Raw genomic sequence first — 16,866 nt, 5'->3', positions numbered from 1 at the left:
TGCCTTAAGGCAAATCCTAGGGAAGTTATGGGAAAACAACCCTCCTGTCTCAAACAGCCGGAGGAGAAAATATCCCGTGCTCCTTAAATAGGTAAGTATTTCTAGCTTTCCTAGTGAAAAAAGGAAAATGCTTTATTGACCTCTGCTTATAGTAAAGGGTGGGTTCATGCACAGGCATTTATTTTTTGTTTCTAAAACAGTTGCAAGAATGTCTCCACTTTATTGATCCTATCACCTCTCTTCCTGAAAATATGCAAGTCATGCAACATATGTGTTAGCCTAAAAGGCCTGTGTGCAATAAGAGACTTATAAGAAAAAAGGAAAAAAACAAAAAACAACTAAAAAAAAAAGAAAAAAGAAAAAAAAAAAAGTTGGAAAACAGGTTAACTTAGCTCTTTAATTTTGGTTGATTTATTCCAAAACTGATGGCAATTTTTTCCTGTAAATCCAGGATGGTAAAGTAGAAAGGCCTCTCAAGGGTAACGGCATAACCTGATATACAAAAAAGCTTTAGAAACATCAGCTGACACTTACCAAAACTGAGCACTTTTCACCCTTTTCTTTGATTTTAGTTCCAATGAACTGTCTCAGAATACATAATATTGTATTATTAGAGTGGCAGAAACTCCTTCTAATCCTCCATCGTTCTCAAATTGACTAGAGTATGACATTGTCAGTGTTGAGCACTGCACATAGCTGTGAACTCTGGAGACTGACAAACAATTTCGTTCTAATCCCCCGAAAATATAACTGGACTAGCACAGAATCACAGAATTGTCTAGGTTGGAAGAGACCTCAAGGTCATCGAGTCCAACCTCTGACCTAACACTAACAGTCCTCCACTAAACCACATCACTAAGTTCAACATCTAAAGGTCTTTTAAAGACCTCCAGGGATGGTGACTCCACCACTTCCCTGGGCAGCCCATTCCAATGCCTCACAACCCTCTCAGTAAAGTTCTTCCTAATATCCAACCTAAAACACACCTGGTGCAACTTTAGCCCATTCCCCCTCATCCTGTAACCAGGCAGATGTGAGAATAGACCAACTCCCACCTCACTACAGCCTCCTTTAATGTGCTTATAGAGAGTGATAAGGTCACCCCTGAGCCTCCTTTTCTCCAGGCTGAACAACCTCAGCTCCCTCAGCCACTCCTCATAAGACTTGTTCTCCAGGCCCCTCACCAGCTTTGTTGCCCTTCTCTGGACTCGCTCAAGCACCTCCATGTCCTTCTTGTAGTGAAGAGCCCAAAACTGAACACAGTACTCGAGGTGCGGCCTCACCAGAGCCGAGTACAGGGGGACAATCACTTCCCTGGACCTGCTGGCCACACTGCTTCTTACACAAGCCAGGATGCTGTTGGCCTTCTTGGCCACCTGAGCACACTGCTGGCTCATATTCAGCCACCTATCAACCAATACTGTCTTCTCAGAGAAGGTGAGATTATCTAAAGACCCAAACATGACTGAAAAAGGGGAGAACCTTGGTGAATATTTTGCTGTGCTATACATTCCTGAGCCAATATTTTATGTGACAAGAGTAGTATATATATTTTATATTACTGAGCAGCATCTTTGTTAAACAGGCAGCATCTGCATATTCAAAGTAATGATGAGTCTAAGCCAGGACTCTGGATCCAAACAGATGGCAGGTAACAAAGGCTAGTTGAGACAAGGGTGTTGATGGCAAAAAAACAAAGGCTTTACTGACAGGATGATACATAAAAAATTGTTCCAAGCTTATGCTGAGGTTGTTTTACAAACTAAGAGATTCTGCCTATCAGCCTCCACTTAAGCTGCCAAATCCTGCCCCAAGGAACTATCCATTGCAGTACATTATTTTCCCAACCCTGAGTGCTCATAATTTGCAAAAGAACAAAGCACCAAAACATCTCTGAATATACCACATATCTGGAAAGCCTTTTTAAGAACACATCCCCTGTCTGTTTCAGCAGACAATAACAACTTACATTCCCACTGTACAGTACATTCATCCTTTAACAACTTCCTAGAAAACCTATAGCAATGTTGATCCAGGACTTGGATTGAAACTATGCCCTTTCTGATTAACAAAGCTCAGTAAACAATTGGTGCTCCTCTTTTTTGAAAAGGTCAAAATATCCATCAGAAAAGGAACTTTCACATCCTTCTTTAAGCAGGTAATAATCCAGGAAACTGGAACACTGGTACTAGGAAATGGGACGTTGGCAATCTGAGTCATGATTACCTCTTTTTGATTTGGCTGTAAGAGCGTAACTTTACAAACATTCTATCAGTGTACTGTTAAAATATTTAATGACCAAGACAGGCAAGGTTTCTATAGCTTCATGACCCCAGGTCCAACCTGTAACAATGCTGAAAATACATTTCCAGGGAGTACATGCACACACAGCACAACCATATATGGCACATAAATATATATACACAGATACATGATAGACTACACAGATGATAGACACCGAGAGCACTCGCATCTATGCAGCACCAACAATCTCTTCCTGCTCTCCTCTCTCCTCTCTGGCTGGGCATGAGGGAGGTCCTCTCCTGGGAATTATAAATGGTTATGTACAAGATGGATCCCTCCAGCACATGGGTTCAGGCAGGCTGCCCAGCAGCTGACCCCAGATCCCAGTGTCTCCGGTTACTGGTGCCTGGACACAAAAAAAAACAAGACTACAGGAGTATTAGATTAGATTAGCGATGACAGGAGTATTCTGTTGTACAGTTCTTTGTGATCATACCTGTGCATCAGGTTAATTACTGACTAATAAAGAGCTTCCCTGGAAAGGACCAACATCAGAACAAACAACAAGATGCTCCAGAAAATATATAATTGATAAATAAACAGACCTCGTCACATCATTGGTCTCTCAGAAATACAAAATTAATTTTAGAAAGGAAGAAAGCAGAAATAAATTGCAGGCCATTTGCTTGTTCTGTAGAATTAGGGACATTTGAGTTCTAGAATTAGAAACTCTTAACCCCTGATGTTTATAGCGAGATTGCATTTTCAAGATTTTCTCTACAAATCAGATCTCTTGAAACTAATTTACCAAATTGAAAGATTTGATTTTTACTTAACAACAAGATGTGGAGTCACCATCCCTGGCGGTGTTTAAGGCAAGGTTAGACATGGTACTTAGGGACATGGTATAGTGGGTGACATTGGTGGTAGGGGGATGGTTGGACCAGATGACCTTGGAGGGCTTTTCAACCTTAATGATTCTATGATTCTGTGATTCTACATCCTGCTGTCGTGGGAGAATTTTAGAGTGAGTTAGTTGCAAGAACAGGATCACACCAACCTGAGATATGGTTTTAATTTACTAAATAATCCAAGCACTGTATCTTTCTATTAGGAATTACAAAGGGGTTAAACTAGCAGTTGTGTTGTGAAATTGCTCATGAAACAAAGAGAACACTGTCACTTATTTACACTTATTACACATGTTTTCTCCTGGTCTTCAAGGTATTACACATTTCAGACATGGCAACAAATTAGGCTGGGGACTGCACTAGTAGTGTTATAATTTGCATTGTTTAACAAGATGACTGCAAAGGGAGAAACAATAAGAATGTGTAGGGAAAAGATGATCTCATCAGTGCTCCTCTGAAAAAGTCATCATGGCAATAACATGCTGACTGTTGACACTAGACTTTTAACTCAACAGATAACCAGCCAATAAATATTCATTGCTGACTTTACACTTCATTTCTAAGAGAAAAGATTCTACAGCACTACAGAATAAGACTATTAATGGAATAACTTGCAGAGACCTTGCCTACATTTCAGTGTCTTAGGGACATAATTAGCACTAGAGCAAAGGCAAGTTTTGATCTGACTCTTAATCACTCTCCTAATCTATCACTGTTTGGCTGTCTTTCTGTAAGCTTTGGAAGAGGTAGCAAGGAGGATTCATGGTGGGTTCCAGGTCTCAGGAATAAAATACGGAATGGAATGTTCATGAGATTCTGTCATCTCTGAGTTTTGCTTTAGACTTACCATGTCTGATGATGATCCACAAAGTCATCTGATATGAGCTGATGGGCTGCTTCTCCAATAGTTACTTGCAGAAATCACATCACAAAGTGCATTCCAATCTCCACTCTCCAGCAATCTGAAATTTAAAAGAAAAAAGGGATTACACGAAGTCTGAGTGAGGAATCCAAATGCCTGTTGCCAATTTCATACTATCTTTGTAATTCCACAGTCTTTTCAAGGCAGGAAACAATGTTTTGTTGGTTTTTGTTTTTTGTTTTTTGTTTTTTTTTTTCTTAGTTTTGGGTTTAGGAGACAATATAAATCTCAGTGATTAAATGGTGTGATTAGAACCAAATACACTAGGACACAGAATTGTGTTCCACATAAGCTGACTGTACTTTTCAGAGGAAGGATTTTCAGAATATAGGAGACATTTCATGGAGATTGTAACTCACTGAAGTCACTAAGTGATTTTCACTAGGTAGTGAAACAACTGCTGAACAAACAACATGCATGCACAGACAGCACAATAAATCAATAAACAAAAAAAATCAGGACTTTTTTGGCTTCTATTAGATTTTGCGAAAATCAAGTGAATACTGTTCTCCAAAAGGAGTCAACCTCACTGGAAAAAAAAAAAAAGAAAAAAAAGAAAAAAAAAAAAAAAACATGTATTTTTGTTCAAATCTGGGTTTTAATCACAACACATAGTATTGATGCATTTTTCACTTGAAAAAGATTTGCCTAGGCAAAACCAGAAGGGCTGAAAGAAGAAAAGATTACAGATAAAGCAAAAAACAATTATGTGCTAAATCCATTCCTGGTGCCGCCTCAAAAAGGTAAATGTTAGGCTGATTCTTTTTACCACATCTGTTTTCTACAAGAAAGGAAAAGAAAAAAAAAATGTTTAGTTCTAGTAGCTTTCAAGGTATCTATGTAGTTTTCTTTGGTAATTGCTTCATTTATTTCTTGAGACATATGGCTATTTTCCATTAACAAAATTTGGAATACTAGAACACAAAAGTGGCATGTGGAACCAAAATTAATTATAATAAAATTTATATCATTTGTACTGAGTAAATCATACATGAATTCTCAGAATCACATTCCACAGGAGAGCAGAAAATCTGCAGACAGTGCATAAAAACATAACATTAAGCTGTCATATTAACCATGCCTGAGACTAAGCAGATATGAAATCTTAGCTACACATTTTTTACTCTATTAAAATGTCATTTAAAAGCTATGTGAAAAAGATCTTAGGAACGCTAAAACACAATCACATGTGCAAAAGCAATAGACATACAATAAACATAATGTCCTTTGCAATAACAGCTATGCTGCTAGCAAACAAGGTCATAGCTTTTTGCTGTGGCACAAAGGTATATATTGACAGATACAACAGGCAGGCAGAAAAATGAGTGATTACATGTCTAATCAGCATTAATAGACTCCAATAAGTGAGATTCCACTTCAGCTCCATTAAGTAAAAGGTAAAGACAAAACATCTTTCACTAGTAACATCAACAAGCTACTGCTGATGTCAGTGTAAAAAACAAGTTCAGGTATCAGTGATTTTGAAGCCTGGACCACCATGGCTGGACTTTCTGGGTTGCCAATGGGCTTCTCAAGCACAGGATGCATTTCAGCTATCCCATGTACTTTAACAGCAGAGCACTCTGGGGCAAAATAAGGGTGTTCTCTGGTGGGTATTGAGAAAGAAGTGAAAACAGTTTCCTTTTGAAATAAAAATCTGAAAGGAGTTTGCTGAGCTTTTCTACTTCCCTTTAAGTATTGTTCTTCTTGTTTTCCTCTGAAAAGAGACTGCATACACACAAAAGCACATCTGCACATACTGTGGCAAACAAGCTAAACTGACATAGTTATTCATATAAGCATACCAACGAATATTGCTGAGTAGAATTAGAGTATAATCTTTAATCACATGGGAGGAGTACTGTGTCCCCTAAGAAAAGAGAAATTCAGACATCAAAGAATTATGAACATCCGACCTCCCACGTAGAAGCAAACATAAATGTCATCCACCGATTTCTGCATCAACCTCATAATTTCTGCTTCAGTTGCAACATTTGTTTTATAAAGACATCCAAGTCTTGTTTTAGAGATCTCTTGAGCAAGTTCAGAATGCTTAATAATAGAGATTTAATCAGAACTGAATAATGAGTGAACACTCACCACTGGGTCAGGAAGAGACAAAGTGTCCAAACTGGAGAGATAGGGATTTGATGGGTGGACCATACAGTGGATAAGGAATTGGCTTGAAGGTTTTACCCAGAGAGTGGTGGTCAAGGGCTCTATGTCCAAGTGGAGACAGGCAATGAGTGGTGTACCTCAGGGGTCTGTCCTGGGACTGGTACTGTTTAATATCTTTATCAAAAACAGTGTACAGTGGGATCGAGTGAATCCTCAGCAGATTTGCAGATGACAACAAGATGAGTGGTGCAATTGATATGGTAGAAGGAAGGGATGCCATCCAAAGCGACCTGGGCAGGATGGAGAAGTATGCCCATGTGAACCACATAAGGTTCAACAAGTCCAAGTGCAAGGTGCTGCTCCTGGACCAGGGCAATCCCAGACATGAGTACAAACCGGGAGAAGAACTCACTGAGAACAGCCCTGCAGAGAAGAACTAGGGGGTTCTGGTGGATGAAAAGCTCAACATGAGCCAGCAGCGTGCACTTGCAACCCAGAAGGCCAGCTGCACCCTGGGCTGCATCAACAGAGCAGTGGCCAGCAGGATGAGGGAGGGGATTGTGCCCCTCTGCTCTGCCCTTGTGAGGCCCCACTTGGAGTGCTACATCCAGGTCTGGAGCTCCCAGCACAAGAATGATGTGGACCTGTTAGAGCGGGTTCAGAGGAGGGCCACAAAGATGATCAGAATGCTGGAACTCCTCTTCTGTGAAGACAGGCTGAGAGAGCTGGGTCTGTTCAGCCTACAGAAGAGAAGTCTCTGGGGTGACCTCATTGCAACCTTTCAGTACTTGATGGGGTCTTATAAAACAGATGGAGAGTGACTCTTTGCTCAATTGGATAACGACAGAACAAGAAGGGGGAATGGTTTTAAACTAAAAGAGAGGAGATGTAGAAGTTAGGAGGAAGTTATTCACTCAGAGGGTGGTGAGGTACCAGAACCACTTGCCCAGAGTGGTTGTGGATTCCCCATCGCTGAAGGTGTTCAAGACCAGGTTAGATGAGGTCCTGAGCACCCTGATCTAGCAGGTGGCATCCCTGCTTATGGCAGGGGGGTTGAAACTAGTTGATCTTTGTTGTCCCTTTCAACCCAAGACATTCTATGAGTCTATGGTATAATTCTATGATTTCAAGCAATACATCTCGCCATGATCAAAGTAGGAGACTGGCCCAGTAGTGGCATCCATTCTCCAATTGTTTTTAAAGAATAGTATAGACAGAAAAGTCACAGAATCACAGAATCATCTAGGTTGGAAGAGACCTCAAGATCATCGAGTCCAACCTCTGACCTAACGCTAACAGTCCCCACTAAACCATATCCCTAAGCTCTACATCTAAACGTCTTTCAAAGACTTCCAGGGATGTTGACTCCACCACTTCCCTGGGCAGCCTGTTCCAGTGTCTAACAACCCTTTCAGTAAAGAAGTTCTTCCTAACATCTAACCTAAAACTCCCCTGGTGCAACTTAAGCCCACTCCCCCTCGTTCTGTCACCAGTCACGTGGGAGAACAGGCCAACCCCCACCTCGCTACAGCCTCCTTTAAGGTACCTGTAGAGAGCAATAAGGTCGCCCCTGAGCCTCCTCTTCTCCAGGCTGAACAAGCCCAGCTCCTTCAGCCGCTCCTCGTAGGACTTGTTCTCCAGGCCCCTCACCGGCTTCGTCGCCCTTCTCTGGACCCGCTCAAGCGCCTCGATGTCCTTCTTGTAGCGAGGGGCCCAAAACTGAATACAGTACGCGAGGTGCGGCCTCACCAGAGCCGAGTACAGGGGGACGATCACCTCCCTAGCCCTGCTGGTCACACTGTTTCTGATACAAGCCAGGATGCCGTTGGCCTTCTTGGCCACCTGAGCACACTGCTGGCTCATATTCAGCCGACTGTCCACCACCACTCCCAGGTCCTTCTCTGCCTGGCAGCTCTCCAACCACTCATCTCCCAGCCTGTAGCTCTGCTTGGGGTTATTGCGCCCCAGGTGCAGGACCCGGCACTTGGCCTTGTTGAACTTCATGTAGTTGACCTCAGCCCATCGGTGCAGCCTATCCAGATCCTCCTGCAGAGCCTTCCTACCCTCGAGCAGATCGACACACGTGCCTAACTTGATGTCATCTGCAAATTTACTGAGGGTGCACTCAATGCCCTCATCCAGATCATTGATGAAGATATTAAAGAGGACCGGCCCCAGCACCGAGCCCTGGGGGACGCCACTAGTGACTGGCCTCCAACTGGACTTGACTCCATTTACCACGACTCTTTGGGCCCGGCTATCCAGCCAGTTTCTAACCCAACGAAGCGTGCGCCAGTCCAAGTCAAGAGCAGCCAGTTTCTTGAGGAGAATGCTGTGGGAGATTATGTCAAATGCCTTGCTGAAGTCAAGACAGACCACATCCACAGCCTTTCCCTTGTCCACCCAGCGCGTCACTTTGTCATAGAAGGAGATCAGGTTCATCAAGCAGGATCTGCCTTCCATAAACCCGTGCTGACTGGGCCTGATCACCTGCTTGCCCTGCAAGTGCCGCATGATGACTCTCAAGAGGATCTGCTCCATGAGCTTCCCTGGTACTGAGGTCAAACTGACAGGCCTGTAGTTCCCTGGGTCTGCCCTCCGGCCCTTCTTGTAGATGGGCGTCACGTTTGCTAGCCGCCAGTCAGCTGGGACCTCCCCCGATAGCCAGGACTGCTGATAAATGATGGATAGGGGCTTGGCCAGCTCCTCTGCCAGTTCTCTCAGTACCCTTGGGTGGATCCCATCTGGCCCCATTGATTTGTGCACATCCAAGTGCCGTAGCAGGTCACCAACCAGTTCTTTGTGGATAGTGAGGGCCACATCCTGCTCCCGATCCCCTTCCACCAGCTCAGGGTACTGGGTATCCAGAGAACAACCGGTATTACCGCTAAAGACTGAGGCAAAGAAGGCATTGAACACCTCCGCCTTTTCCTCATCTCTTGTAACTAAGTTTCCCCCAAGAAAACTTATTGTAATTTTTTTTTTTTTTTAAAAAGTCTTTGAAATCCAATATAGAAACCCTTTCTTCTTGACAGGGAATGAAGAGCATTGAAGTGATTTGAATCTCTGCCTATTTTTAAAATAAACACAATAAGTCTTGGTCTTCCATTGTACCTTGGATTTTATTAAACTATTTATTAAAAAATTAAGACCCATTCCCCCATATCCTCCATATTGTTTTAAATAGCTCACCTATCCTCCTTGCTAATACTTAACAATGGCAGAAATAACACAAAACGTTTAATATAGAGTCCCTACATCTTAAGCAGATGTAATGATACTTTCCATTGAAGGTCATTGAAAAAATAAATAAAATAAAAAATAAAAAAATAAAACAACTATACTAAGGCAGAGAAAATATCTGCATCTAGTATGCCTCCCTTTAACTTCTAAAGTTCCTTCAAAATATGATGTAGTTGCAGGTTTGTACCTGCAAGAAGTCAGAATCCTGATAGACCTACACATGTCATCTACACGTTGCTATGAAAATATGAAAAACTGTGTATGAAATTTTCTGCTCTGCTTTAGATCTGAGCTGGTGGAAAGAAAAATCATGGAGATGATAGTTAAACTTCTATAAGGCTGATTGAAAACAGAAAATATAAAACAAGTTTTAGGAAGAATTACCTTGTAAAATTCCATATTATTGCTGAAGTGCCATTTGAGTTACAGCACAATATAGCTGAAATGGTGCTACCATTTCATGACCCTGCTTTCAAATACTTGTAATTTTCATAGAGGGAGGCAGAATATACAGCTGAAGATTCCATATACTTTTTCAGTCCGTACATAACCTTTTAAGATTCCTCTGTATTTTTCTGGTACAAGATCATGTATTAGAAATTAATTTATAGTTTAAGATGTTGTCCAAAATGCTATAAACACACTAAGATGCTGTATTATGGGAATATCATTTTGATTATTCACAGGTGAAAATAATATCTACCTTCTTACATCCACTTAGAAGATATAATCCTGCCAAGCTTCCTTTCTGAGAAGATGGGAGAGGAATATTTGTTTCTGAAACCAAAGAAAATTCATGTTGTCACATGCTTTCTGAGTTTTCCTGAAACTACTTGCAAACTGTGACCATACGCAAAGCTTTTGTAAGAAAGTGAAGAAAACTTTGCATAGCTCTGGCTTTAATTTCGTGACTCCCTAGCAGTCTTAAAACCTACATGTTTTAGGAAGTGACTGTATGACATTGGGACAAGCAGAATTTTATCTTCACATCTTTAGAAAGGCACTTGGATAAGAAGTACAGTTTCCATTCAGCAGTCAAGTGCTACAGCTAGCAGATTCAAATCTATTAATTCAGTGTTGGACACCAGCCTCCCTATGTTAGACGTAGGCTAGTGCAGTAAGAAGGAAAACAGCTATAGCTTGTGTTGATTTCCTTGGCACTGCTGATGCCCCATACTCCCATGACTGGTAATGGCAATATTAATCTGAGTGCCTGGGTCTATCTGGATCAGGAGTATAACATGGAAGAGCCTGTATTGTGAAGTCACAGAGCTGCCCTTTGCATCCACTTTGAAAATTGAGTATTATCCTTATTCGTTGCATAAACTGAGACTGCACAAGAGTGAACTGGTTATGATTAATTATAATGTTATTAATCCCTGTCTTTCACCATTTACTCATATAAAGTTCTATAAGGAGATAAGAAAGTACCTACACAACCACTTTGGTCTTTTTTCCAAGCCAAACATCAACAAGCTTCAACATACCCTAAGCAACATACCACAACTAGCAATTCACCCAAGTGAATTATATGCATGTAGTAAAAGTGAATCTGATTCATTTAGGCTGTTTAAGAGGAGATAAGCTCAACTTCCCATGCTCTTTATTGTTCCAGCAGGGAATTTCACTTACTATCCTTTATAACTCATCCAGTCTATTTTAATTAATATTTTAAGTGACTTGAGCCCTGAAGTAAAGGATTCAAACACAAATTCACAGAGCAAAGTAGCATTTAAGAGACATGCTGTAGCACATTCACAAGTATCACCAAGTAGGTCATCCACCTTTCTGCATGGCAGTCTAAAAATACACATGCTCATAAACCTCAGCAAATAAAGACACTACTAATATTATTGCTTCTTTCTTTACCCAATCATTTGTAAGCATAGCAGTCCACAAACTCTGACCATGTCAAAGGCACTACAAAATTTTACTGATATCTCTCTCTAGCAATAAAACAAAGATTTATGTGTTAAAACCTACAAAAGAGAAAGAAATAAAATCATCCCAGATGACTAAATCACACTGTTTCTGGTGGGTAGCTTAGTAACTGAACTCTTTATCCCCTGAAGGACCACTCAAACCATTTGTTTTCATTTTCTTGACATCCTGTCAGTGTAACATAACTGGATGTGCTGTTCTGCTTGTTATTTTCTGGGATGAAAATGACTGGCTTTGCTGAGGAATCTTAAGAGGCAATGAATAATATGTTAGAGGAATAGACTCAGTCATGTGATCTCTTAGGAAAGAACATTTGCTCATAAGCCCATTAACAAACCACAGAAGTCAGTGAAGATCTCAGGAACTAGGTCATTCACTTGGGAGGAACTATGACATGTTCTCTTTATAATCCCTGAAAAGAGATTCACTTGATGAAATTTTAGTACTTTTTGAGGCCGGCCATTTCAGAAAGGATGCCTTTTTCCTACGCAGAATAGCTGCTCAACTGTTTAATGCTTTGTTACTTTTATGCTTTCATTCTCCCTGCATTGCCGAAGGAGGTGGCAGTCATTGTGACGGTATTACAGACATCAGGAGAAAGCAATAATATCTGGGATATTGGCAGTGCAGTGGGTTAAAACATTATGTCACCCAGACCTTTTGTTTCAGACACAGTGAGCTAGAATTTTTGGCTTAGGGAACAAAAGAACACAAGTTCAGTGATTTCACCCTAGCCTCTAGTGGACATTAATCCACATCACAAAAGCATCAGACAATTTGTCAGAGAAGTTATACACTCAGTTCAAAGCAGAACCTGAGACTAGTGAGTTCTGAGGGAGGTGCCGGGTAGGAATCAGTGTTTTTTTTCCCATAGGGTTTTCACTGTATTTGATGTCAATATCACTTGCTCCAGGCATTTACTAGATAATCATTTTCATTTGCATACCTACCTGTAGAAGTGATGGGAAAATTTTAAAGAACTGCTTGTAACAAAGGCAGAGATGCAGCCTGTAGCAGGGTAATACAAGAGCTACAGTCTCCCAGGAACATTACGCACCTGAGAATCCTGGTGGAAACAAATTTCTCCTCTGCCTCCTCCTTGCTCCCAGGAGATGACAAACTACTGGTAGCCTAAGAGTGTTAAATGTCTTCCTTGTACTTCCAACAGTAGTTCTACTACAAAGATCAACAGAAAGGCAGTGGTATAGAGAACATTGCCTACCCTCCCAACTCCCACCCCCCTTCTGGTAAGGGAATAACCGAGAAAAGATTCCAGCTTCCTCCTAAGTGAAAAGACCAAATAATTCCTCAAAAAGGAAAAGGAGGCTGTTACATCACATCATGTCCTTGGAAAGACTACACAGCCCAAACAAGACTCCAGGATTTCACCTTTTCCTTCTGTGAAGTTCTCATTCTTAAGAAAAGAAAACAACTGGAAAAAAAAAAATCATTCATTTTCTGTTCATTCTCTTTTAAGATCCCTAAATTTTAAGATCCCTAGTGTTAGAAAATGAAGCAAAATAAATAAAGAACACAGAAGTTTGGGGTATTTTATGCATTATTACTTTATAATCTCATGCCTGAATCAGAATTACCTCTATCTCTCAGGAATAACATGGGAAATCCCTAAAACAGAAATGAATGGAACAGAACAGAACAGAACAGAACAGAACAGAATAGTTCAATTGGAAGGGACATACAAAGATCATCTAGTCCAACTGCCTGGCCTCTTCAGAGCATAATAAGATGGTAAAAATGGTAAAGCATAATAAAAAGGGCATTATCCAAATGACTTTTGAACAGGCCAGTGACTGCCAGGCATGGAGCACCAACCACCACTCTAGGAAACCTGTTCCAGTGTTTTACCACCCTCATAGTACAGAAATGTTTCCTAATACAAGTCTGAGCCTCCCCTGGCACAGTTTCATGCCATTTCCACACATCATGTCATTGGTGATCAGAGAGAAGAGACCAGCATCTTCCTCTCATTTCCCCTGCTCTGGAAGTTGCAGAGAGCAATGTGGTCACCTTTCAGTCTCTTTTTCTTCAGAAAGTATCTTAACATCCTTTTTCTGTGGAGCCCAGAACTGCATACAATATTCAAGGTGAAGCCACATCAATGCTGGCACCAAGCACCCCCAGTCTGTACCTGTGTCTGGCATAACTCCATTCCTGTGCTGAACCTGGCATTTTCCTTTGTTGAACTTCATGCTATTGAGGATTGTCCAGCTCTCCAAGGTACCATAAGTAGATTCCTCTGCAAAGCCTCTTGTCCCTGCGGAGAGTCAACAACAGCTCACAGTTTAGGATTACCAGCAAACTTGCGAAGGAAGTGTTCAACTCTTGCATCCAGATCATTGATAACAGGACTGTCCTTGGAACTGAGCCCTGGGGAGACTGCTGGTGACAAGTCACCAGCAAGATGCAGCCCCATTCACAACAACTATTTTGGGTTCTACCATTCCACTAGTTTATCACCCAGTGTAACATAAACCCGTTCATCTCACAGTTGGGTGATTTGTCCAGAAGGATATTGTGAGGGATAGTATCAAAGGCCTTACTAAAATCCAGAAATGTTACACCCACTGCCTTCCTTTTACCACTAAGTGGTTGACCTAATTGAAGAGACCAAACTACTAAGGCAGGACTTCCCCTTCAGAAACCCTTGTTAACTATGCCTGATAATACTCTTTTCTTAGTAGGCCTTTCAATATCCCCCAGGACAACCCTCTCCATAACTTGTACAGGCACAGAGGTTAAACTAACATGTCTGCAGTCTTCGGGGTCTTCTCTCACACCTTTTTTTTTGTAAATGAGTATAACACTAGCTAGCTTCCAGTAAGCAGGGATCTCCCCAGACTCCCAAGACCTTTGGTAAATTGCTGAGAGGGGTCCAGCTATAATATCTGATAACTTCTTCAGCACTCTGGGGTGAATCCCATCAGATGCCATGGATTTATGAACATTCACCTTAGAATTCCCTTAGAACTTCAGGTGGCCACAAATGGAAAGTCACTGCTCCCCTAGTCATGGTCCTCTAATCCAGAGAATACCTGTATAATCCAATTTCAGATGGGAATTCTATTCATCTACTAGTTTGTAATCTCTTATTGTACCATATATTGTGCTTTAGTAAGGCATTTAACCAGAAGAATGTGTGTACTTGGAAACAGTTATATATAAAACGAAGAACGCAACTTCTCTAGGGTCTAAATCCCCATTTTGCATAGTCTTTTTTAAATATATTTAGTAGTTGTGCAAGTTTTAGCACCAAGAATCAAAATTCTGTATCATATCCTTGTATTTCTATATCATGCTACAGTATAATTCTGATGGCTGTGACCCTTGGTAATGCCTACCAGAAAAACCACAGGAAGCATAAAAGGAACACTGAGATAACAGTTATGTTAATGCATAATCAACCTGGACAGGCCCATCATCACATCACTTGTCCTGCAGCTTCTGCCTCACTTTAGATCTGACAGTTTCTTCCTGGTATACACATCTGTGTTGTACCATACCATGTTTTATGATACAGGACACTCAAGACACTACTTTTTCATCACAGCCAAATCTCTCCTGTATGTCCTCTGTATTTCACACTGCTTTTGTGAATCATCTTGAAAAATGCTGTATTGGTACTCTCATAGAAATTTAAACATCTTTTTCATGCATCATTGTAACTTTGCACATGCCCACTATCATCTTTTTTTTTTTTTTAGCATCTGTTAGCAAATCTTGACTTCACATACCATTAGCTGTCCTTACCCTACTTGGTTTTTAAGATACAGAAACTATTGGCTTCAGTTCCTGATTTCAGAATGTCATCAAACTGACAAACTATCTGTCAGATTTTCCAGTGCCTCCTCATAATTATTTTGCTTTCTCCACACAGGAAACATTACTATATATTTCCATCTTTAAAACCCACCACTTCCATTATATTTGTAATGTCTTCCACCACAATTAAACAAGAGCCTGCTTTAACAGATGTTTTTTACTTTATCTATGTGTGTTTCATTACAGTGTTCTATTTACCCCGTTTATTTCAATCACCTGTTGTCATTCACCCTACCTGAAGTATGATCTTCTGTTCACACACATTCTTCAAGTACTAACACTGATCCAGGAACTCCTCTTGACCCTCTTTGAACACAAATATGAAATAAGCCATATTCAGTCTGGGTTTACACTGAGAACTCATTTCACAATTGCTCAAAGAGTACTTAGACCTGCTTATCCTCAATTAAAATAAAAAATCCAGTTCAGAAAGTGCATATGCTGATATAACCTGGAAGGACAAAGCTCTAGCTCATTTTACCAACACAGTTGTGACTGGATTACTTTCAACATCAAGTTAAAAAAATATATGTATGCCTGTATAAATGAGTATATCCATAATACATCCTGATTGTGTCAAGTAAACTCCCAGTAGCATGAGAATAACATTGTCTGTAACAATGACCTTTCAGAGACACATCGAGAGCCCCTAAGAGCACCAGCTGGAAAGCTCAGAAAGACAGTACTGGGAGCTCCAGGGCCAGTCACACAAATGGCCAGTTGCTGAGATGCAGCTGTGTAACAGCCTAGTGAAGCTGCCTGTAATGATAGTGCAGATGGAGCTGTCTTAAAAGTGTACAGATTACAAGAAAACCAGTCAGTTGTGCTAGTGTCATCCCTCAGAAATAACTATGCAGAGCTAACCTCTGTGGCATGCCATACTGCATGGTCACTTCTGTAAGTATTGTCTTTTCATCATTCAGGGGAAAAATATACTTAGGTGTTTGGTTTAACGTTTTGCTGGTTCTGCTCAGCAGGTCTGGCTATCTGCCTTTTTGGACTAGCTTCTAAACGTAAACAAAGTAGGTTATGTTGATAGATCCTAAACCAAGGGAAGTATTGTAATTCCAGATGTGCTGCATATACAGCATGGCAAATACTTGCTACCACCAGTATTGAAGCTTAACTTATGTAAAATTTATTATCAATAAACCTTAACTCATTCACATAATCAATGTTATCTGAGGGGATGCTTGCAGTTTCTGTATTAGACACCACAAGGTCTGGAGGGAAAGCCCCTAACATCCCAGTTTTCCTGAAAAGACAGGGAGCATGAGGGCAGCTCTGAAAAAGGCTCTCAGATGTCAGGCTTGAAACCATGGAGACAAACCAAAATGCAGGAAATGCTGCCAAAGAGAGAAAACATCAGTACATAAACATCAGTGCAAAACAAATATGTAAATGAAAGGTAATATCACTGGGGTAGAATAGGGATAGGTGTAGGTGCTCATGTGACTAGTTACTAGGTAGGATCTTCTATTGTTTTGGTCTATAAAGCTCCTAGAAGCATAAATTTTAAAACTCATGAATTCACTAAAAAAGCTCCCATATCAATGGATCTGCAGGATGATGGTCAATTAAACAGTGAAAACAAAGGTAGTATCATTAACCACCTGAATAGTGAAAAGGCTGCCAACATCCTAAAAA

At 40.8% G+C, this 16,866-nt stretch overlaps 1 long non-coding RNA gene across 2 annotated transcripts in view; it reads right to left on the bottom strand.

Annotated features, from left to right (window-relative positions):
• Positions 1-1,679: 1,679 nt before the first annotated feature.
• The window catches only part of LOC106015675 (uncharacterized), a 32,574-nt gene continuing 17,387 nt past the window's right edge, over positions 1,680-16,866 (bottom strand). For both annotated transcript variants that reach the window (XR_002400130.3, XR_001187871.4), the window contains 4 exons: positions 15,455-15,525; positions 13,529-13,654; positions 4,003-4,117; positions 1,680-2,672 (listed from right to left, as the gene is read on the bottom strand). This is a non-coding gene — a long non-coding RNA (uncharacterized lncRNA). The remainder of the gene's footprint in view (positions 2,673-4,002; positions 4,118-13,528; positions 13,655-15,454; positions 15,526-16,866) is intronic.

Source organism: Anas platyrhynchos, chromosome Z (genome assembly GCF_047663525.1).
Source record: "Anas platyrhynchos isolate ZD024472 breed Pekin duck chromosome Z, IASCAAS_PekinDuck_T2T, whole genome shotgun sequence".
In the NCBI taxonomy this organism is placed as follows: Eukaryota; Metazoa; Chordata; class Aves; order Anseriformes; family Anatidae; genus Anas; species Anas platyrhynchos.
The sequence above is the reverse complement of the archived record's forward strand: the minus strand, read 5'-3'. Positions and strand labels throughout refer to the sequence as shown.